The following is a 24,768-nucleotide window of genomic DNA, read 5'->3' as shown; positions in this document are numbered from 1 at the left end:
CCCATTAATCAGAATACATCTGATCTGTAGTGTTTGAAAATTCCAACCTTATTTCCTTAGAATGAGAAGGTCAGACTTCAAGGAAGTGTGCATGGTGAACTCTAGCCCCGTAGACCTATTGAGTGATCTGGATCAGGAGGTAGAACCATCAACTCTTTTTCCAGCACCATGCCTGCCTGGACACGGTCATGCTTCCTTCCATGTGATAATTGATTGAATATCTGAAACTGTAAGCCAGCACAAGTAAATTTGTCCTTTATAACAGTTGCTTTAGCCATAGTGTTGTTTTTTTTTTTCCGCAGAAATGATATCACAACTAAGACAAGGCTTGAGAGAAAGGCAGCATTTCTAGACAAAGAAGGGAAATAGAAATTTCTGAAAAAAAGAAGCACAAACTTGAAGTCAGAAAATCATTCACAGACATAACTAGAGAACTCTTTGAACCTCTGTATGTGAAAATGGTCCAGAACAGTACACTGGAGAGCTATAGGGATACAATTATGGGTCTCCTATGAAAAATAGTCACCTGGTTTAAAATCATACTTATTTTTTTCTGTTTCTTAATATTTCAAAACCAAAATAGATGAGAAGAGAGACATACGTACTTACGTGTCTATTCTTGAAGAAGTTCGTGTATGGTGGCATTTTGTAAGTAGCTTCATCCTGAGAAGGGTGTACCTCAGAAAGGTACCCGAAGCAGGGAAAGGCGATGATCAAATATGTGGTTAGAAACTTCAGTCTGGTACTTGCCTAGATTATACATTGGCAGGGGAGCTGACTATTAAAAGGATGTAATCAGTAAGCCACAGAAACCAACCAAGTAATCACATGTTTAACCCCTGAGTGAGCAGTGACTATGACATAGGGTTCAATTGAGAGATTCCACAGGGTTCAAAGGCCAGGTAATACGGAATAGGAGGAAGAGGCTGAGAGGACTGAAAAAAGAGCATTTGGATCAATTTCCAAATTTCTTAAGTGGGTAGGCAGAAGGTTTCATTAAAGGTCAATGAGTAAAATTTTTTGTCGATATTTGCAAATATTGTGCAAACTGCCACTACAGGATTTGATGGAATGACCTTCCAGAGAGTGGGAGGAGTGGGTCCAGTATGACTTGCAATGAACAAAATGAGAGAATGGCTCATTGATTATGGAGCAAAGAAGGATAAGATACCTCAATATCTTGGTGCATGTTAGACTCAACAGGACTGGAAAGCCTGGATGAGTGCCCTTTGCTTGGAACACAAAACACTATGGCACACAGCAAACTTTATTAGCAGTCATGATAATAACAGTCTTTCTTTAAGCTGTACAGAATACTTGAACTTCTTTTACATTCATTAATGCTCTTGTTCAGAGCTCATCATCTCTTTGAGGGAGATAGTGAAGGCTAATTATCGCTACCTCACTGATAAGGAAGCCAAATCCCAGGAAATGTGGTGAGAGACTAGACCTTACATACATAGCAATTAAAGGATGAGCCAGCACTAGAATTCTTATTCTCTGTTTCTGCATCAAGGTACTATTGTTTTTGCAGCCCAGCCCAATCTCAAGCTGAGGGAAACCAAAAAACACTTCCCTCACTTCAACATGACTGCATCCTAAAGAGAGCTGCTGCCTCCTCTCCACCACTTTTCCAGTCCTCCACAGCAGTTAGCATGGTAGGTTACTATGACCCCCACTTGGTGTCTTGAGTATAGCCCAATAGAATCTTTCCTCTGGCAGTGTGATCCCTGAGCTGTCCTGGATGCCCTACAGAAGGGCTGAGTTTGTGCTTTTTGTTGCCAGATTGCTTATCCTGCCGACTAAATGACCAACAGCCACCAGTCAGAACATGTGGGAAGTCGCTCTGTTTGAGAGCTCACGTCAAGCAGACACATAGTCCACCTTGCACTACTAACAAGGTGAAAATAGCATTCCTTCCCTCATCCCCATCCTGCTTCTAACACTCATCATATTCAAGTCCTGTGGCTGGACTGGGAAGCCAAACCCAATTCACTCAGAAGGAAACGCTTGACCAGCTAGATAGGTATGTGAACATTGCAAGGTAGAAGTTGTTACGGGCATAAAAACCTGTTCCTGCCACCATAAAAAAAAATAGAGCATAATTTTCTTAATGTGTCAGAACTTTGGGAAGATGTCCAGGTCTCTGCATAAGTTAAGAGTTTGAATCTCAAGCTGAAAGGCATGAACTGTGCCTTTCCCTCACAGAAACCACATTACAATAACTTGTAAAATCTGGAAGGAAGCACTCCAATGTTCTGGGTGCTCCTGCATGTAATACAGAGGCTAATAAATCTGAAAAGCCAAATGGTTTCCATCCCTGAATCTCCAATTAAACTTTCTCATGTCTTAAACTTATTGGCACTGATTGCAAGTCAACTTCAAACAATAACTAATAAAATACAACCAGAGCCTTAGCTAAAAAGAAAATTAAAAGATTAGAGAAATAGCAACTGAAATTGAAAGCTAATTCAGCTCTGGTGTCCTAAGTAACCAGAGCTGGACAGATGTGGAAGAGCGACAGTCTGGAGAGGAGGCCCAGAGGTCAAGGGGGACAGAAGGGCTGTTCTACACCTGGATCAGCTAGAGAATGAAACAGAATAGTAGGTGAGAACTGGGTATAAGAAACCATGAAGGGCAGGCTTGAAGTTCAGTTAACTCAGGATTCAGGACAGTGAACCTGACTCTTACTTTCCCTTTTTGGAAGAGTGGAAAGTGTATAAGGCATGTTGTAGTCTTGGTTCCACTGTATACCTGAAGCAAGCTTAACTGAAGGAATGATCCCCTTCATAACTCTCCTGTAGGTGATCAGACGAAAATCCATAGGGCCACTACAAGAAATTCATTTGCCTGATGGTAAAATATGAGTGAAAATTAATAACAGTTCTCTGCTTCACCAGTTACTAAGTTGGGCCTACTCACCTTATTAAGCTTCCAGTTCAATGCCCATTTTGTAGGTTCAAAATGCCAGAGCTTTTGTGGCATTATTTCAAGGAAAAAATGGATTTGTTATATCTTATCATATTTGGTATTTTCCAGGTGAAGATATGTGCTGCCTCATATGAGCAATGCCCTCAAACTCTTCACCATAAAGCCCAAATCATCCTAGGCCTACTACTTCTCAACTAAGGGCCATCTCTGATATTCTACTCTTGATATATTCAAATGATTCCGTTTACTTAGCAAATCTCTCTGATTTTCCATGACTTCCTGTAAAGTCCACAATAACAGCATTGACCCATGCTTCTCCTCTCCACTTTTGCCTCCTGACGGATCCTTGCTTCCCCATGTGTCTACTTTCTTTTGCGAACTAGAACTACAACTTTCTCTTTAAAGGATTTCATTTTTGCTTTTAATTCTATGCATGTTTGCATGTCTTTATGAAAGTGCACATGACTGTGGGTATTCACAAAAGAGGACATTTGTCCCCTGGATCTGGACATACAGGTAGTTGTGAGCCATCCAGTGTAGGTGTTGGCAAACAAACTCTAGTCCTCTGCTAGAGTGGCATCTTCTCTTAATTGCTGAGCCATCTTTCCCTAAAACCCTTTTTGTCAAGTCAAAAGTTTCCATTCCAGTCATCTTCCCATAACCGATTCCAATCAAGATTTAGGGAAAAACCTCAAATCTCTGAGAAGTGGATCAGCAAAGTAAATCTATTGGAGATTTATAAAATTCATTTCACTGAGAAGGTTCTTCCTTTATATTTTGAAATTTATTTCTGCTTGTGCTGGGAAAGGACAAAAGCTTTTTCTTACAAAAAGCTTAATAGGGCTGACTGGCTGTCAAGGAGGTCTTCTTTGACTGCAAGGGCAGCAGTGTGATGTCAGAGAGCGGCTGTTGTCATGGCACTTAGCTCACAGAGCAAAGGTGACTGCCATTACAATGAGAAGATGTGGAAAGATAAGAACCAAGATTGTTTCACTCACAGAGTTTGTGGCTGTGGCAACTCACAAACTTCCCAGATATTATAAATAAGCATATAACCCACTAAGATGTAGCACAGCGTAGATGAAAAGCTGATGAGCAGAACTGTCCAGTATCAGTAGTGTGGATCCACAGATTAAGTACCCCTCATGGGTGCTGAGATCTGTACTCCCACCCTCTGAAGAGTGGTCTGTCAACTCTCAGGGGCAGAGCCATTTCTTCAGAACCCTGTGGCAGTTTTTTATATTATTTACATTCTTTATCAATGTGGAGAAAGCCTTGAAAGCAACAACTTAAAGAAGAAGAGACAAATTTAGAGTCAATTCAGAAAGAGTTGTCCATCACATTGAAGATATGGAAGGCAGTGTGAGTCAGACCATAGTTCTGGGAGGTGATAGAGGTAGACTCTCCAGTGAGAAATGAAGGTGAAGCCTAGCCTGAACCAGACGCCAACATTACCTTCCAGGCCAACCCTCAGAAACTAAAATAGCCAGCCCTTTGACCCAAAGATTCCAGGACCTCCCGAAACAGTGCGGCTAGGTGAGAAAAAGTATTTAAGCACGGGAGCCTGTGAGAAACGTTTTACATTCAAGCCACAACAGACATGGTTCATGAAGTCTGGGTGGAGAGCCTTGCAAATGCAGAGCACACATCCAGGCAGGGAAGTGTGTGTCAGCTTCCACTTCAGCTCTGCAAAGCAGTAAGAAACAGCTCTCTTCCACATCTCAGGATGGCTGTACACGTTGGCGATCTTGCCTCCAGCCTTCACTACGCTGTCCTCTTTTACTCTCCAGTTATATTGGTCCAAGGAGCCTTTATTAGGTTAATAACTCATAGAATATCAATCTAGCCAATCAAGCCAATGCCACACAGATATAAGGTGACAGGAAAGATGTACATGTGTGATCTGGAAGGACTCCTCAATAAAGAATGCGGAAAGGTACATTATTAAATCGTTTCTACATTCCAATGTTATTTTGTCATAAAGGACTTTACTTTTTAAAGCACAGAAAGATATATACTAAAACATTAATAAGTTACATCTTCAGGTAAAGTATTGATCACTGACTGGCCAGATTGACCAGCTAGCCTAGGGAACCTCACATCTCCCAGCCTTGGGGTTACAGACACACATCACTACATTTTCACATGGGTTCTGGGGGTTGAAACTCAAATGTTCACATTTGCAAGCACTTTACTGTCTGGGCCATCAGCCCCATTTTCTATTTTATCTGAATGCCTATAACATCTATATTTAATTTTTATAAAAATAATTATTCACAAATTAACTGATTTAGTTTAGAAAGGCAAAGGAACACTTTGGAAAACTCGTGTCCAGCATCTGGATACACTGCACTGCAAGGCAGAGGTTCTCAGCCCTCTGAATGCTGTGACCCTTTCATACAGTTGCATAGCTCGGGTGACCCCAACCGTCAAATTATTCTGCTGCTACTTCGTAGCTGTAATTTTTCTATTGTTATGAATCATAATGTAAATATTTATGTTTTGCAATAGTCTGAGAAAACCACTGTGAAAATACCATTTGACACCAAAGGGGTCATGACACACAGCATAAAACTTCTATGGTAGAGAATTCTTTCACGATTGGCATACCCTTTATAATGAAGCCAGACAAGCTTGTGGGGATGGCACACTGTATTAAGTGCTCTTTACACAAGTATCATGGCCTTAAAAAAACCATTTTTTTAAGAGTAGGCAAAAAAAACATCTATTAACCTCAGAATTTACTTGGCTTTAAGGATCTGAATGCTGGTTCTCTTGCTCACAAACGTGTGGTTTTAAGCAGTGAGCAATTTCTCTAGCCCTACCTTGCCTATTTTCTGGCTCCTCTTCTCGCTTGCTTCTGATCAATTTCAAATGTCTTTAACATGCCAGCCATATTATCCTCTAAGCATGCTATATAATGTCTGGGTCCCTTATAAGTATTTTAAAATTAAAAAAAAAATCCACAAACATGTATTGATCACCTAAATGATGTATTTGTTTAGGTAAAGCATAGAAAATTAAATGGGCAGTGTTCCTGACCTTGAAAAACCTATATTCCAGTAGGACAAAGAAGTATGAATATTAAATAGATAAATAATTAATAAATAGTATGCATGTACATGGGCATACATATGCACAACTTAGAATTGAATCATAAAAGCAAATTTCCATGGTCAAAAGTTAAGCACATTTTAAGATTTATACATTTTAGCAAACTACCATTTTAAAAGGATTTTGTGGCATTTTCCACTAAAAATTTATAGGATTTCCAATTCCCCACAATTGTAACTTCCTGCTGAGCATTTTGAAATCTTTTCATTTGGCAGTTTAAAATCATGTCTTCTTTTCATGTGTGTCTTTCAAGACCACTGAGACTGGTACCATTTTTGCATCTTGTACAGTTATTTATGTAATTGGTTAGTATACTGAAACTGTTTTTCCTTAGGTCAAACATTTTAAAAACACTGTTTCACTTACTATATTAACTTTTTTCTCTCTTAAACATTAAAATAATTTTATTGCAGTTTTAGGCTTTAAGATATTTGTCATTGATATTTCCTTCATCTTTTTGGTTCTGGCTTTGACATAATTCATAGAGAAATCTTTCCTATTGTGTCATATAAATCTCCATGTATAATGATTTCTGGTCATTCTATGAATTTTAAAACCTAATAATGTTTAGTTACCTATAATTTATTTTGGTAGTGGTGCAAGCTAGAGATCTTTAAAATTTTAGAATAAATTCAATCATCTTACTAATACTATACCCCATTTATTTTAAGTTTCATTCTTCATTGGAATATACAGTCCAAACAAGTCACACATAAATCTAGGCTTTTAAATATTATATGAAGAAAATGGACATGCTACACATTCACTCCTCCATAGTCCTATCTGATCAGAAAGTGCCTCTGTAAATCCATGAGCCCTTTTACTGTGCAAGTACCCCTCTCCTTCAAACTGGCTTACTGACCTGGAGGCACAGAGACAAGGGTGGAACTTTGCCACAGAAGATTCTCTCATCCATCAAGGATTGTAGTAATTCCATTTAAGTTATGGAAAGACTCAAGTTCTCTAAGGAGTCTGCTGGTGGTTGCAAGACTGCCAGCGTAAATGCTCCTGCAACATCAGCCACGGTTGCTACACACCTTGGACAGTCTCTTCAGTTTCAGATAGTGCAGCTGGCTCCCACACAATGGTGGGCAACCAAAAATCTATGGGCTTCCAAACTAAAGGCAAAGACTTGCTATTCTTAGTTGCTGAATTGTTGGACTGCTAGAAATTATAGGTGTCTCTTTGAATTCTTCAAATCACACTAGAAGTTGTGACCAGATAAACAGGATGGCAGTGTTTCCTCCTCTTGTTTATGTGCTTTTCTTTATTCTTGCAAAGGAGCAAATTTGGTTCCTAGTATTTGTATCTGACAGATCATTACTGCCAGCTCTAGGGAACCAGATGTCATCTCTGACCTCCATACGCATGTTCATTCTTACACACATGCACACGGACACACTCACAAACACACCTTCACACACACACAAAGACACATACACACACACACCCTCACCCAAACACACACCCTCACACAAACACATACCCTCACACACAAACACACACACAAGCACACACACACAGAAATGCATACACACACATGCTTTGGGTTCCGTTTCTTTGATGCTCCAAGGATTAAATAAGGATAAATTTTGTTAGGAAATTAAAGAAGACTTCATAATCCACTCCTGTTTTTGGTTCCATAGTGTGACTACAATAAACACCATGATAAAAAGGGATTAATGGGATGAAAGAGATCATTTTGGATTACAGGTTATAGTCCATCATTGAGGGAAGTCAAAGCAGGAAGCAGGGTATTGAAGGCAGTAAACATGGGGAAAGTCTGAGCCTTGGCTTGTAGCCCTGTTCTACATGCCAAGGGATGTTGCTGCCTACAGTGGGCTGGGCCCTCTGTGTCAATAAACAGGACAATCTCCCACAGACCTGTGCACAGGCAAATTCAATCTAAGAAATGCCTCAATTGAGGGTTCTCTTCTCAGATGACTGTGCTGCATCAAGTTGACAGTTAATACAAGGCAGGACAATTACCAAATGAGTTATTCAGCCAGCCAGGTTCTAAAAGAATGGTACAAAATGTACATATGTTTTATAGGAAAGACAGTGTAAACAAAATTGGTTTCTACTGACGGTAGATCTTTTGGAGGGCATCAGAGAAATGAAGGCTGATGAAGGTAAGGGCACAGGAGAGAAAAAAAGAAACAAAATAGCCACAGCTAACTGTTCTATATCATCTCAGCACAAGATCCGAAGGTAGAAAATTAGAAGCTGAAGCAGCGTAGAGGCAAGTGTTCCAGAACTGTGAGGGCCAGAGGGCAAGAACACTGTGAGTCCCAGAGAAGGTGAGATACGGGCTTTTGCTCTCTGCTAAAATGAGACTGCTGTGTGGGGCCAGATTCCCTAGGAGGATGAGAGGAGCACTAGGTCTCCAGAAGATCTTATTTCTAAAAACTGAAAGACAAAAGAAGATGGGAAAACGTTATTCATCTCTTGCATCAATTATACAAAGAAATTACAGTTTTAAAAAATTCAGTGGACTGTGACATCTGTGTGACGATGGGGAAATTACTTTTCTTACCTACAAATGACAACAGGTAAATAATTACTACTAAATAAATAGTCTAGATTATGGAAATTTTTCTCTATCCTGTAGATTATTCTTAAATATGAAATCCCTTTTTTTTATAATCCTAACATTAAAACAGATGTCACAGTATTCCCACTCTGAATCTCTCTCCGATTTTGAATTCATTTCCTCACAGGAAATGACTGGGAGCTAAGTGTGCTACTACATTATATTTTAAGGATTGGTTGCATATTATATTGTCATCTAGGACAGGGGAAATCAACATGTTCTACAACTGTATACAAGGCCCAGTTCTCTAAGAGCAGTGCAACATAGAGGGTGGACTAGAAAGGAGCATGCAGAATTATCTAAATATTTTAGATAAGCATTGGACATGTATTTCTGAACCTCAACTATTGGTCTAATGAAATCAAGCTGTTATTAGTATTTAGATTATAGTCTTATAATTAGATTAGTAGGGAGACATAGAACCCATTCAAAAGCCTGGATTATTCAATACATAGCATTTTGTGCATTTGTGCAAGAAAATAAGAAAGACAGATATACATTTTATCTCTACAATGCCTGATTTTGTGATTTGATTTTTGTAATGTTGGGCATGAAACTGAGGGCCTCATGCCCTGAGTAGAGTCTACGTTTACTACTGAGGTATATTCTTGTATGGTAACTATTTGGCTTCATTTTCTATTTATATAACTGAATATTATATAACCTTGATGATGATTAGTATTAGCATGATGCATGTCTACAGCTATACAAACTGAACAATAATAGAACCTATGTCACAGTTTTGCAATAAATTAATATCTTGATACCAATAGAGTGAAACACGGTACCTAACCTGTAGTCAGAACTCAGTATTAAATATTATCGATAGTGTGATGAACATCTAAAGAGCATTTGCTAGATATAGTGGCATATACATTGTAGTGTTTTACTACATATTGTCAACTGTTCTCTCAGCTTCCCCCATAAATGCTGTACTAACTTGCATCAATAAATAAATGCTTCCCCCATGCAAGTACCAATACCAAATGATAGCTTTTTAAAACTATTGTAAATTTAAGGTTTGTTCTAGTTTTGTGCTTTTGGTGTATTAAACACCATGACCAAAAGGAACTTGGGAGAGGATCCATTTTCTTTCACATTATACTTCCAGGTCATGATATATCACTAAAGGAAATCAAAGTAGAAATCATGGAGTGACACTGATTACTGACTCCCTCAATTGCTCTTGCTCACCTAGCTTTGTTACACAGCCCAGGCTCCCTACCTAGGGATGGTGCTTCCCACACTAGGCTGAGCCTCCCACATCAATTACACAACAATACAAACTCTTAGAAACATGGCCACAAACACATTTCAGAAGTTTCTAGAGTGTCCAAGAGCTCCAAAATTATCCAAAATTCCAAAATCTCCTCTTAAGACAAGTTCTTAACTGTGAACCTTTACAAAATTAGTAAACAAGCCATACACTTCTAATCTTCAATGGCATTGAATAAAAAAAATGCCTATTGCAAATGAAGGGATGGGGCTGAGGCAAAGCAAGGGAAGTCTAAGGAAATCTAGCAGGGCGAATAACAGACAGTGTTACATACCTAACACCATTATACGCATGCTGGCATCATTTTTGTTCCTATAGTTTTGAGTAGCCCCACATTTCAACTTCTGCCATCTAGAATATAGATTCTGACTTGGGCCACCTCCACTCCATGTATGTAGAGGCTTTTCTGGGTCAATGCACCATGGTCCTGGAATCTCCAACATCTCAGAGTCTCCATTGAAACTTAGGCTACTTCTTCCATTTTCATATAATATTTCTCCTCTCTCTCTCTTCTCTCTCTCTCTCTCTCTTCCTCTCTCTCTCTCCCTCTCCCCTCTACTTTCCTTTCCCTCTCCCTACTTCCCTCTCCCTCCCCTAACCCTCTCTCTCTTTCCCTCTCTTTGCTTCTCATATTAGAGATGGAGCCCAGGGTCTCCTGCATGCTATATAAGTGCTTTCTCACTTAATGATAACCTGAGGCATTCATTTTTCTAATCTGCCTATTTTATTCTATTCAGTTCTTTAAGGATATTTTCCACATTGATAAATAGTTTTTTAACTATATTTAATATTCATAAATGTGATGTTCTTAGGTTAAGTTCTTGTATTCTCAAATGACAGCTCAAAGAGAGTACATATTTTAAAATGTTCTTTACATGCCATGAAGCTACTCCTCAGAAGATGATATCAACTTACGCCTTTGCAAAGATGTCCTAGGAAGCTGGCTTCCTGTTCTGTATGGCACTGCTAGACATCTGGTTATTTGTTTGTTTTTCTGTTTGTTTTAACACTTACTGGTTTATCAGACAGTTAGATGTTATCTTTTTATTTATCTTGCATTTCTTTTATAACCTGTATTAAACTTTTGGAATGAATTCTGTCCATTTGCAGTTTTTATTTTGGGAGTCAGATGGATTTCACTGTTGATAAAGCAGCTCCACAGATAGGAATATGAGTGATTTATGATAAAATCCTTAAAAATAGAAGAGTATTATAGATAGTTCCTCCTCCACATTTTCAGTATCTTAAAATTACCTTTCAGATTTTCTATCAGTTGGTTCTTGCATTCCATTAAATGTTGCCTCAGCATTTGCATCCTCCTATGGTCCTTAGATGTCACTATCACCTTCACTGCTCTTACCTTCTTTGTGCCTTATTCATATTCTCCTATGGTCTGAAACAAAAGATTAAAAATCATTAACCAATAGGAAGATAATCAACCTGGCTGGAGCTTTATCAGAAAAAAATATTGTGAACTCATTCTACCTGACTGGCCTCTCATCCAGCATTCATGTCTTGCTCAGTGTGGAGACTGTGTGAAGAAAGTCATTATTCTGTGGCAAGTTCTTCTGAAGGACTATGAAGCATCTATGTAAACATTTGATTTTTTTCATTTTGGAGTCATCTGAGTTTTGAAGAACTGCAAAACTCACAGAAGATGTGTGCCACAATTGCTGGGAAGCAGCTGCTCTTAGCACCAAGAAGTCCTGGGAATCTTCTGGCAGTGTGTCCTGGATAGCCACCTTGACCAGCAGAGAAAATCAGTTGTTCTTCCTTATTCATCACTGATACAGATTAGTAATGAGGGAAAAAATTTCAGGGGGACCTACCAGTAAATTCAGCTACTGACTTTCAGAACCCATTACCACATAAATAGAGACAGAGCATTCAGGGAGTTTTTTTCTGGGGGGGGAGGAAATAAGTCCAAGTTTGAAAAAAAACTAGAATAATTAATAGAAACTGTTTCATTGCTGTCTTGTGTTTTCTCCCTAATTAATATTTATGTGCACACATTCCAGAGACATTGTTGTTTGCTTAAGAATACACTGTTACAAATATTGTTAGTTACAGCTAGCTTTGCAAGCAATTCACTGAGCAACCTAAAATTGACAGATTAATTCTCAGGCAGCTAAGTTTCCTAAACAAATAAAAATATCCTCTTTTCCTAGAACTGGAGACAAACAGAGTACACTTGCGGATGGAGAGCACTTACAGGCTTTAAGTTCAAAGAGAAATTTGGGGTATCAGTTTTTACATTATTATTATTATTATTATTATTATTATTATTATTATTATTATTATTATATTTATTTATTATTGCTATTCCATGATCAGCTTATATTGAGTTATCATCTCTGGAAACAAGAGCAGGGGACAGGTTATTTAAAAGGTCAAGGCATTTTGTAGGAAGTAACACTGATGTTGGTAGTGAGTGCTGGATTGTCATTGCCGTGGCACTATTAGGACAATTGTACAACAGTAAACTAGAGCCAGGACAAGTAAATCAAGAGGTGTCCCTTATATCAGTGAGTCATGTTACAATCCAGTTTCAATAAAATAGCAAAGAATCCCGAAGCGTACAGAACCAGCTGATAGACATTTATGCCCTTAATTACTACAACCCAAACTGTATTTTAGTACCATGCACATCCCATCCACACCAGCAGGAAACCTATTTTTAGTTTGTTAGTAAGGCTCCAAATGTCATTTTGATCCTCCAAGCAAGTAATTTCCCAGATTTCTGCAAAGAAGCTTATTTGGCAGCAATACTAAACAAAAGTCCAGTCCTGTTGATATTTGGCATTAATATTAAGCTCACTAACTTCCAAGTATTTTGCAATCATTGATTAGTTATTAGCCATTTGGTGGTGGATGAGAGTGCACTCTGGTTCTTAACTTATACTCTGCACACTGGCACTAAATGAAACATGCACACTCTCTCTGACACACACACACACACACACACACACACACACACAGAGAGAGAGCTTTATTTATTCTGTTCCCACTACTTCTCTACTTCTCTTCCTCTCTCCATATTTCCTACCCATGGCTGGACCCACCTAATCATTCTCTGGATTCTCAGATGTGGAATGAAGTTCTCCATATTTGTAAAGTTGAATTTCACAGACTCCTCAACCAACTCCATTTATAGAACCACCTCCATTCTGTGATTCTTTAATGCTTCCTAGCAAAAGCCCTTTTTTTAATCAGCTCTGCCAGTAACACAGAATTAGTAAATCCTTTCTCTCATTGAATGATTCAGCTTGGACTCCCTGTGTCTCTTAGACTCTCATTATTGAGAGCAAATAATTCTTTTACTACTTGTTTGTTAATAGAACATTTGCCTCCCCCAAGGCAAGAAATAAGCAATTGGAAGTGACATCGCTGTTGTGTTCAACGTTATTTTTCAGAACCAGTAAGAAATACATGTATTTATTCCTGTTTGGGGAAGCCTGAATTTATACCTCTTGTTTTTTGTTAAAGGCATACATCTTTCCTTTGTATTTTGCTTGCTTTTTTAGCCGCCCCTATTGGTTTGTAAAATGCCTCTAAGTACCTGCCACTGGAGAGAACTGGGTATTTTAAAATCCTTCCGAAGCCATTGTGCCATCATTTACTCTCCATTCAAATGAGGTCTTTTAATGGCATAAAGTTGCCAGATCTTCATCAAGGAATTGTTTTGTGGTGCATCTTGAATAATCCCAATCTATTTTCACTCTTTGACTGAATATTGGTTTAATACCAATTACAGATGTTTACAACTGTATCAAGGGAGATCCTTGGCTCAAAACCCAAGGTCTTGTCTCAGAAATCAGATCAGTTTCAACAACGCAGTTTGTCTTTGTCCAATCACCTCTAACTTTTCTCCCATATCCCAAGCAAGTGAACCTGATTCAGAACACAATTATTCTCTGCCACATTGTCAGGCATTAATTTTCTCTTTTGCTAGCTAGCATCAAGAATTTAATTCACAGGAGCATTCCCACAGTATTCCCACTGACAGCAATTAATTTCTATCCATAAGGGTCTTGGTTTCTGGCATTCTCACTAATTGCTTAAACCTTGAGCCAGATTGGAAAAAAACTAACACATAAGGAAATTTTCATGAGTGCTCTCCATTTGAATTCTTTAACATACTTGAAATTTCTCAGAAGAATCCAGGACCAAGGGACTTTCCTTAAAACAGAGACCAAACATCCTCAATACTCTTAATAAGCATGCTTTACCGGCACTGTTAACTAATTAACACTGATATACAACAATAGCACATTCTGCTGCTTCAAATGCACACCAAATGTGCATCTCTGCCCCTCTGAGCAAATTAACCTTTATCTCCCAAATTGAGAAACTAGAATGATGTTACAAACAATTGCCCTCAAACCAATCACAATTAATCTATCTATGTGCAGTGGAATAGTTTCAAATTCCAGGATTTTAGATATTTATTATTCTTCTCAAAACATTGTTACATACTTACCATGTCATGAATTTGTCAAAAACAACTCCAAGGCCACCATAACAGTTTCAGCCTAATCATTTAACAACTATGACCTACAAGTGTACAACAGAATGCATTGCATTCATGACAGGGGGTCTTTTTAATTGTGGATGTTAACAGCCTTAATGTGTACACAACACCATGGATTCTGTCTAGCAATACAGGACTATGAAAACCTGGAATCTTCCCTGTCTTCCTCATTGCTCTATTGCTCCGAAGAGACCACAGCCACTCTTATAAAAGAAAGTTTTTATTTTCCATAATTTGAGAGTTTAGTCCATTGTCATCATGGCAGGGAACATTGTGACATACAGAAAGACATGGTGGTGGAGAAGTAATAAAGAAGTCTACATCCAGATCTTCAGGCAGAAGAAAGAAAGCCACAGACCCTGGACTGGGCTTCTGAAAACCTCAAAGCCCACTCCCATTGATACACTTGCTCCAACAAAGCCATATCCCCTAATCCTTTCAAGTAGTGCAACTCCCTAGTAACCAAGCATTTAAATCTATGAGCCTATGGGAACTATTTTTACTTAACCATCACAATCTGCAGCCATGGTGAGAAAGACAATAAGACCCAGGTGAGGTCAGACAAACACCCTGCAGCTCAGGAGACAGAAAAGGTGATAAGCCAGTAAATCAGGGCCTCAAGAAGCTGTAAAAATGTAAGGAAGGCAGTTATCCTATGGAAAAGTTGTACAAAAGTCCTTACCTCATCAAAATTCAGGTTTGATTTCTGACCTACAGGACTGTATCATAGTACATTTTCTCCCTTTAAGTGACTACTTATAAATTTACTATGACAGCAGTAGGACTTAATTCTAGAGCTTATATAAACTCAAAATAAAACCATTCCATTAGGACTAGGCAGTGGTGGTGCACACCTTTAATCCCAGCACTTGGGAGGCAAAGGCAGGAGGATTTCTGAGTTCAAGGCCAGCCTGGTCTACAGAGGCAGTTCTGGGACAGCCAGGTCTATACACAGAAACCTTGTCTCGGGGAAAAACAAAACAAAACAACAACAATAAAAACAAACAAAAACAAAAATATTCTATTAATCATGTAATCAGAGCATGGCACTTAATATTTCTATTGTGTCAGGTATAATATCTACTTAATAGCCTCATAAACTGCTCAGTGAAAGGAATATAAGATGGAACAAGCAATAGGTAATAGTGCCAGCCACAGATGATCAGTATATTGAGTCACTGATGAGTACAGCACTGTTGTGAAACCCTAACTATCATCTCTACCATATTATCAAAGCTTTCATATACAACCCTTCCACTACACCAAAGGCACAGATGTGGGATATTGCAGAGATGGGAGAAAATCTGTACATAAGACCATGAGAGACTGCACTACATTCTGTGGTGCTCTTCTCTTTTGTAGATGGTCCTATGTGGTCTGGCTGCTTGTCATTGATGTAGTGCTTATTGTTGGAAATTCTTATTTAGCTGCATCCTATAGACTATCCATATCTCAGCTGACTATACGTACACTGTGTTTCCAGTTTCTCTGTCTTCAAATTAATTCTGACCAACAAGGTAATTACAACTGAGGTAGCAGCACAAAGAATACTTCTGCCAAGAGCAGCCTCTGCATTTCCCAACCATTTCTAGGATCTCCCATCACTGTTGTTCTCATGTTGTAAGAGCAGAGGCTTCATACCATCAGTTCCCCTACTTTACAGCTTCTATGTTTCGAAAGATAAGCCATAGGACTCAACTTCCCATAGATAAAAGAGAGGTTTATAATGACACAACTGACAGATTCTTAATTTGGAGATAGCTCAGACAACTTGGAATACTAAATATTAATATCACCCTGTAGCATAAATTCTACTCCTAGAGAAGAGCTGATACAATTCCAATTTGTGATACCCTCTTCAGAATCAATGTGGAAATTCAGTGGTATTGGATGCTTTGTCCTTGTTTGATATGGAATTCTGGGAATGAAAATTAAGCTACTTTCTTGCTGCTTTCGTGCATTTAGGAGTTCTAAGCAAATGTTTGTTTCAAGCTCCACTGGAAAGAGAAAAATAATCAATAGTGATCGAACACAGCAGTACATACTTGCTGAAGAAAAATTACAAAGGGTGGAAAAAACAACAGATTAAGGAAAAGCAGATACATTTTTTTTTTGTGAACTGGCACTAATTATGCAGCTAAAATAGTTCAAGTGTGTGCCTGGCTTTTATATCAAATACTTTACAAACTTTCTTCTATGACTTTCTTCAAAAAGTTTCTCATGAATCTTCACTCGTGACAATCTCTATGCTAATAGCACAGAAATGAAAGTGTTGACATTTGAGTCTGTCATTCTTTCTTCCCACTTCAAATGCATGTATCCAGGAAGTCCACAATATGGAATGCTATTTCTGTTTCATAGTGGTTAGATAATAGAGAATATTACAGCCTTGTTTAAAATGTCTTATCCAAGACTAGTATACGATTATCTATAGCTGAAGCAAGTTCTTAACTCTACTTGCAGGTGTTAAAGCAACCTCTGCCTAGAGTACTCAGCTCCTTGCTCCTGATAATTAGGTTTTGAGTATAACCACAAATTTGTCTGGGCACACCCACACAACAATTTCCACCACGTCCATTTCTTTCCTGCTACAGATCTTGCTACCATAAAAACCAAGTCCCCATTAACTTCACAGAAACAGCCATTCTTGCTGGTACCCATAGCTGCATATGCTAATTTTTGCCTCTCACAAAATTAGAAAGAGAAATATGTTGCTCTGAGTAAAAGGTATTCAATGTTTTATGGATAATGAAAAGAAACAAGACAGAAAATAGTTTATAATAACTCAAATGAGATCAAGCAATGACAGATGTTTCTAGAAGGCCATCTCTCTGTTCTACTCCCACTGTCTCTTGGGAGCCAACCCCAGACTCCCAGTTCTAAATTCAGAAAGGCTGTCTTGTCCATGGATCAGTAGCATAACACACTGCCTCCTGCCCTAGGGAAGAGAGAACGGGAAAGAAAAATATACTTCTTTATTTCATACTGCAGCCTATTTCCTGAGTCACCACATCTTCATTTAAAATTCACTTCCTTCCAGAATAATCAGGAAAACAAAAACATATTGTGCTAGCCACTGGAACCCTCGAGATTGTCATGCAAGAAACTCAACTATGAACAAATAAGGTATGTGTTGTTTTATCCTTAAATAAAGAAATAGAAATGAGGTGTAGTGATAGTGTTATAATCTTTGTTAATCAAGGTCTTTACAAGTCCCTGAAGAAAAAAAAATCACTGGACTTCTTGTCTTGTGTACCACACTTGGTTATCATTTTTATATATAGGTAAAGATTCAGGTGTGTTGTAAGTCAACTCATGTTTATAACTAAAAATAAATCATATATATAATTCCAAAAGGAATCATATTATTAAGCTCCACCAATTTGCCAAGGAAAGGATTCTTTTCAATTATATATGAGAAGTCCAAACGCATGTAAAAATTTGATTTTGCAAATTTACTTTTCTTGGGAAGAGGGTTCTCCCCACCATGCTCTTGCCTAGTTGAATCACATGGAAATATTTATGTGAAAATTGTAAAATAAATTAAGAAAATGTTGGTTTATCTTTACTACTTTCTAATGGGGTTTATATCAATTGTGACTAGTAATGAGTATTATAAACATATTTACAGATTATAACAGGCATTTGAAACATATCACCTTTAATGCCATCTTCTTTTCTCTTCACTGCATACTAGTCCTTTTAAGACCAGATAGTCCTTCCTATACACACACACACACATACACACACACACACACACACACACACACACGCGTGCGTGTGTAACATGAGTGATATATATTCTTACCTTCAATTGTTGGTAGATATCTATTCTGATCCATAACTTGAAAGTTATTATAGTGTCACCCAAAATATCCATATATAGATATCTCCATGGTGTCTTGGATTCTTTGTACAGCTACCCAAAACGATATTGCTGAACTATATCTTAATTCAACTTTTAGTTTTCTAAGGAACCCTTGTGCAAGTTTCCACAGTGTTATTTCCTGTATAGCTTTATGCCAGGCTAAAATCATCTGAGAGGAGGGAACCTCAATTAAGAAAATGCTTGCCGGGTGGTGGTGGCGCATGCCTTTAGTCCCAGCACTTGGGAGGCAGAGGCAGGCGGATTTCTGAGTTTGAGGCCAGCCTGGTCTACAGAGTAAGTTCCAGGACAGCCAGGACCATGCAAAGAAACCCTGACTCGAAAAACCAAAAAAAAAAAAAAAGAAAAGAAAAGAAAAAGAAAGAAAGAAGGAAAGAAAATGCTGCCATATGATAAATCTGTAGGTAAGCCTCTAGGACATTTTCTTAATTAGTGATTGGTGGAAGAGGGCCCAGCCAATGTGTGTGGTGCCATCCCTAGGCTGCTGGTCCTACATTCCATAAGACAGGGGACTGAGCAAGCCTATAAGAAGTAGTACTCCTTCACGGCCTCTGCATCAGCTCCTGCCTCCAGCTTCCTGCCCTGTTTTGTTTCTATGCTGCCTTTTTAATTGATATGCTATGATGTGGAAGTAAAAGCCAAATAAATCCTTTCCTCCCAAACTTGCTTTGGTCATGTTGTGTCATTGCAGAAGTAGCAACCTTAATTATGTGGCTGCTCCAGTCTGCATTCCCAAGAGCTGTATGCCAACCTTCTTTCCCTTCATCTCACCAGCATTCAGTGCTGAATTCTTTGCATTATTCATTCATATTGATGTGACAGAGACAAACAATTTAATTTAGTTTTTTTTGTTTGTTTTCTGATAATGAAATATCTAAAGTGTCCCTTATACATTTAATGACGCTTTTTACTTTATCTTTTGGAACCTATTGCTTTATTCATTTGCCCATTTATTGATCCTACTCTTTGGATTTGGTAGTTGATTTTTATATGATATAGGTATTAATCTCATGTCAGGGGTATAAATAACAAGGATTTTCTATCATTCTGTAGTCTACCTAATCACTCTGGTTATCTTCACTGCTGTACAGAAGGTTGTCAATTTTAAACAGTGATTTAAGGGATTTTTTTTCCTGTATAATTAGTCTTAAAGAAAGCCCCTCCTTCTATCTATATCTTGAAATCATTCTAACTTCTGGGTTTTAGTATAAGGTCTTTGATTCCTGTTGAGTTGATTTGTAAGCATAGTGGAATTAGGTATCTAATTCCATTCTTCTACCTGTAGATACCCTGTTTTCACAAGATCATTTTTGAAAACACTATATGTTTTTCTCATGTGTATAAACATCAAATGATTATAGCTCTGAAAGCTTGTATTCTCTATCACTTGTCTAGAGACTCTGAAACTGGATTATTAGAACAATGTAAGTATCTATAATACAAGATAAATGCTCTATGTCAAATGACTGAATAAGTAGACATCTTACAAACTCATCACTATTTTAAAGTTTATCAACATGTTTCAAAGTTAACTTGTAAAAACAAAAAATAATATTTGAATAAAATCTACACATAAATGTTTTTACATAAGCTATGTCATTTAATCATGAAAATTGGCCTGAAAGGAAGGTGATATTATTCCCATTGAATGAACTGAGAAAGTAAGTTGTAATATTATTTATCTGGCAAGTAGAAAATATGGGATTTTTATTTAGCCCTCTCTTACTGTAGGGTCTGCATAGTGAATTTATGAAACACATATAAGGAACTTGATAAAGAGTGATTTTTGAATGAGATCTACCATAGATGGTGATTTATTTAAGCTTCTGCAAACCACACCTGTTTTTGCTTTGACATTTTTAAGTTAGGCTGTATGCATAGTTCGTGGCTCTGATGACTTGGTAAGTGAGTGTGGTTCACCAGGCTCAGGTGCTATGTGATAACAGGAATGGTACAGCCAATGCCCTTCCCAAGAGAAGATTGTTTATTTGCAAAATGAAAAATTTACAGTTGTTTAATAAACAAACTTTCATGAAACCAGAACCCTTTACCTTCAAGTTTTATGATGACAATGTGACCCAAATCTGTGAAAAATTTACAGATGCCTCTCATTTGCATAAGAGATTCTTCTTTAATTCATGAATTCTATGAGACCCTCAAGAACAAAGCATATTTATATTCATTATTAATTGAATTTTACAAGTAAGGAAACTGGGCTTTTAAGAGGTTACATGTCAGCCAAGCAGTGGTGGCACACACCTTTAATCCCAGCACTTGGGAGACAGAGGCAGGTAGACTTCTGAGTTCAAGGCCAGCCTGGTCTACAGAGTGAGTTCCAGGATAACCACAGCTATACAGAGAAAAAAAAAGAGGTTACATGGCTTATAAGTAATGAAATCCCCACATCTCACATAACCAGAAATTCTAGGGTATATTTATAGCTTAGCAAGGACACAAAGAGTTGAGGTGTATGTGTCCCTGAGAAAACAACTAACTAAGGACACTGATAGTCAGTAGTAGAACACTAAGTCAGTGCACCATGAATTGAAATCTCCAGGTCATTTCAAGGTAGATAGATGTCTTTGTTTTTTTCATCGATAGACTATAGGATATTTATACTCTAGACTGCCAGAGAAACAGAAATCTGGGTACTATGCCTACAAGCCAGAAGTCAATCAACTATATTAAAAATTAGAAGGTACCAGTATATGACATAATTATAAAACTGTAACTTATCATGATTTCTTTCAAACATTACTTTTGCTCCACTATGCAAACTATTATAACTCAAAACAGTAACATCTAAGTTAAAATTAGCAAAATCATCTAAATGGTTGCCATACTGACAGACCAGCAGGATAATGGCAAACAGGAATGTCATATAATCAAAAGGACTTTGATTTAGTGTTCTAAAATAAATCATCATTTCTTGTTTTTCAGAAATTATATTTCTAATTCGAAGAGGCTTCAATAAATGGTCCCTTTAATAACTTACAAAGGGGGAAGAATGATATACAGTTACCTTAGAAACTGATTTAAGAGGATTAAAAAAACGCTGTTACATCCTTGAGAATAGAGTATGTAAGGAAAAGAGAAATGGGACAAACTCTGTACCAGTGACAGGAATGATTAATTTAAAATAAAAATGATGATGGAAGCCGAAATAAGCTATAGTTCATATAGTATATCAATTAATGTTTTTCATTTCTTTCTTTTCCTAACCATACCCAATATACAAAATAAATAAATTTCCTTATGGATAGTAGTATCTACTGAGCATTTAGCATCTTAATTCTACTCATGTGGCAGTCTTCTGTAACTGAAGATGGTTTACTGATATATCAAATATGATAAAGTACCTGAACTGAAAAAAACTCATCTCATATCAACTATGAAAGAAATGAAGTCATTTACTCACAAATATTTTTAAGCATTAACTCTCTTATAGACATGACACTGGGTTCTTCAGTGACATGACATAGAACATAGCAGTGTATAAACCAGATGTCTAATGTATATTCTTATTACTAAAGAGAACCGACCTTCCCTTCCTGCAATAACTGATTAACCTTTATTCACTTTACATCAAGCAAGCAAATACATAAAATGCATATGAAGCTTTCTGCCATAGATAAATTAATGGACAAAAATGTGAGATGAAAAGGGTTATCTCATAATCCCAGCACAGAGAAATGAAACCCATGGCAGCCCATTGGTTCTATAGCATTAAGATAACAGCAATTTGTTGTTGAACCCCTGAAGGGCTGGAAGTCACAGAAGACGCTATCAGAGAGGAGGACACTGTACATTCGAAAACAGAATACCTTGGAGGACGAGGCAGGCAGTGCTGCGGACTGCTAGATACAGCAAGGCTGTGCTATACTATCCCAGAGGGTGACTGTTTCAGTATCAATAGTCTCATGAAAATAGTTCAGGAAAATAAAGTCTGGGTCCAGGCAGAATAAAAGGATGATGTTAAAATCTGAGACTGTGACCAAAATGTCAGAATGTCTACTTCAGGGTTAAAGATCATTTCTTAGATTTAAATTGCTCTCAATATTCTCTTAGTAAACACTACACATGCCTAAATAGGATGAGGGAGAACTTCTTGTGGGTAATGGCTCCTAGAACAAAACAGAGATCTTTGAAAGAGAAAACACGGAGCCATCCAAATTCTGTAGCATGAGGTACCCACAATATTCAGCACAGTTATTTTTATATATGCACATAGAAACACGGACAAATAATGTGTGATAAAGAAAAGTTGTCAAATGGTTTTCCTAATTAGGACCTTTACTGCTGTGATAAAACACTGTGACCAAAAGCAACATAGAAGGAAAGGGCTTACTTCATCTTACAGCTTTCAGTCAATCATGAAGGGAAGTCAGTGCAAGCATTCAAGCAAGAACCTAGAGGTTGGAACTGAAGCAAAGCAATAGATAAAAGCAGTTTCCTGATTTGATCCCCATGGTGCACAAAGCCTTCTTTCTTATGCAACTCAAGACTACTGGCCCAGGTGTAGCTTCTCCCACAGTGGGACAGTTCCTACCACATAGGTAATAATTAATCAAGAAAATGCCTTACAAGCCTGCCTATTGAGAATCTGATAGAGGCATTTTGTTAACTTAATTTCTTCTTTCAGTATAACTGTAGCTTGTGTCAAGCTGACAAAGAACAACCAGGATACACGGCATGCACTCACACACATACATAAGTAAAAATAATAAAAAAAAAATAAACAAAAACATAAAAGTAAAGAAGAGAAGCTAAAAGAACAACTATGATTAAGAGGACATAATGATCTTACCTAAGACTTGAATTTGGTTCCTAGTACTCACATCAAGCAGCTCATAATAGCTTATAACTGCAGTGGCAGGGAATCTGTCATCTCTAGGCATTCCAGATGTATGCCATACACTCCCACAGAAAAATAGATGGACACAAATAAACATTTTGTGTAAAGGTAATTTTTAAAGTAATCACATTAAGATAACTTGAACTGCTAAATCTGGTAGAATTAGCAGATAATTAGTCATTGTCTAGGCTTGATGATTTAATGTAAAAACATCTTTTTTGAAGTTCCAAAGGTAATTTTGACAGAGAAATTCACAACATCAGCATCAAGTTTCATGTTTTAAGACAGGCTTTATCCACTAAAAAGTGGTTAAGACATTACAGTCCTCACACAACAATGGCTTTCATTAATGATTTATGTGGAATCTTCCATTTCCCATTTTGCTTTTCTTTTTCCTTTGCTTTACTTTGTTTTTAAATTCTCCTAATAGATGTTATGATGGATCTAACAAATGGATCTAACAGATATATACAGAACATTTCACCTAAACAGAAAATAATGTATCTTCTTCCCAGAATCTGACAGAACTCTCTCCAAAATGGACTACTCACTTAGTCAACAAACAAATCTCAACAGATACAAGAAAATTGAAATAACCTCGTGTATCCTATCATACCACTATGGATAACGAGAACAGAAGCCACAGAAAGCCTTCAAATTCATGGAAGAAACTCTCTACTGAATGTATACTGGGTTCAGACAAACATTAAAAAACTTTCTAAAATTCAATGAAAATGAATGCACAGTATACCCAAACTTATGAGACCCAATGAAAGAAGTGCTAAGAAAAGAGTTCATAGAATTAAGTGCCTATATTAAAAAAAAAAAAAAAAATGGAGAGATTTCATAGTAGCAGCTAAATAGCACACCTGAAAGTTCTAGGACAAAATGAATAAGTACACCCAAGAGGATTAGACAGCAGGAAATAATCAAACCAACAGCAGAAATTAATAAAATAGACTCAAAGACAAAAATAAAAAGAATAAATGGAAACAATAGTTGGTTCTTTGAGAAAACAAACAAGATACACAAACCTTTATCCAAAGTAACCAAAAAATGGAGAGAGGATATTCAAATTAACAAAATCAGAAATGGAACTATAACAAACACTGATAAAATCGAAAGAATTGTTAAGTCGAATCAAGATCGGATAACTAACTTAAATAAACTGAAAGACCCCAGAGCTAACACGACCACCCAATAATTACTCACGAGAGACCGACCTTGCTGCGATCACATGAAGTTTATTCAGGCCAGACCTGGGTCGAACTCATAGCCTGGCAGGCCAGAGGGGCTCGACCCCGAACACAAAGTGAAGGGTATTTAAAGGGAAAAAACACAACCCAAGGGGGGTGATGTGGTGACCAAGGATACACAGCATGAGAACAATAGAAAATTCTAAAGGAACCCACTACCTAGTTGAGCCATACCACAAGGAAGTCATTCTGCACACTCATTGTCTAGAGGAATGTGGTTTGATCATCGCTATCTTCTTAATGACTGACCGCTCCTAAGACTACTTAGATGACCAATATCCTGTGGTTTGGTCAATGCTATCTTCTCAATGGCTGACCGCTGTCCT

At 37.6% G+C, this 24,768-nt stretch overlaps 1 long non-coding RNA gene across 1 annotated transcript; it reads right to left on the bottom strand.

Annotated features, from left to right (window-relative positions):
- LOC116073501 lies at positions 1 to 24,491 on the bottom strand. The gene is made up of 4 exons (XR_004111830.1): positions 24,410 to 24,491; positions 11,400 to 11,656; positions 11,169 to 11,307; positions 1 to 375 (listed from the first exon to the last, which is right to left on the bottom strand). It is a non-coding gene; the product is annotated as an uncharacterized LOC116073501 (long non-coding RNA).
- Between the last annotated feature and the right edge of the window lie 277 nt (positions 24,492 to 24,768).

This window comes from Mastomys coucha, unplaced genomic scaffold (genome assembly GCF_008632895.1).
Source record: "Mastomys coucha isolate ucsf_1 unplaced genomic scaffold, UCSF_Mcou_1 pScaffold23, whole genome shotgun sequence".
Lineage (NCBI taxonomy): Eukaryota > Metazoa > Chordata > Mammalia > Rodentia > Muridae > Mastomys > Mastomys coucha.
Note: the sequence above shows the minus strand (reverse complement) of the source record. Positions and strands in the feature narration are given on the sequence as shown.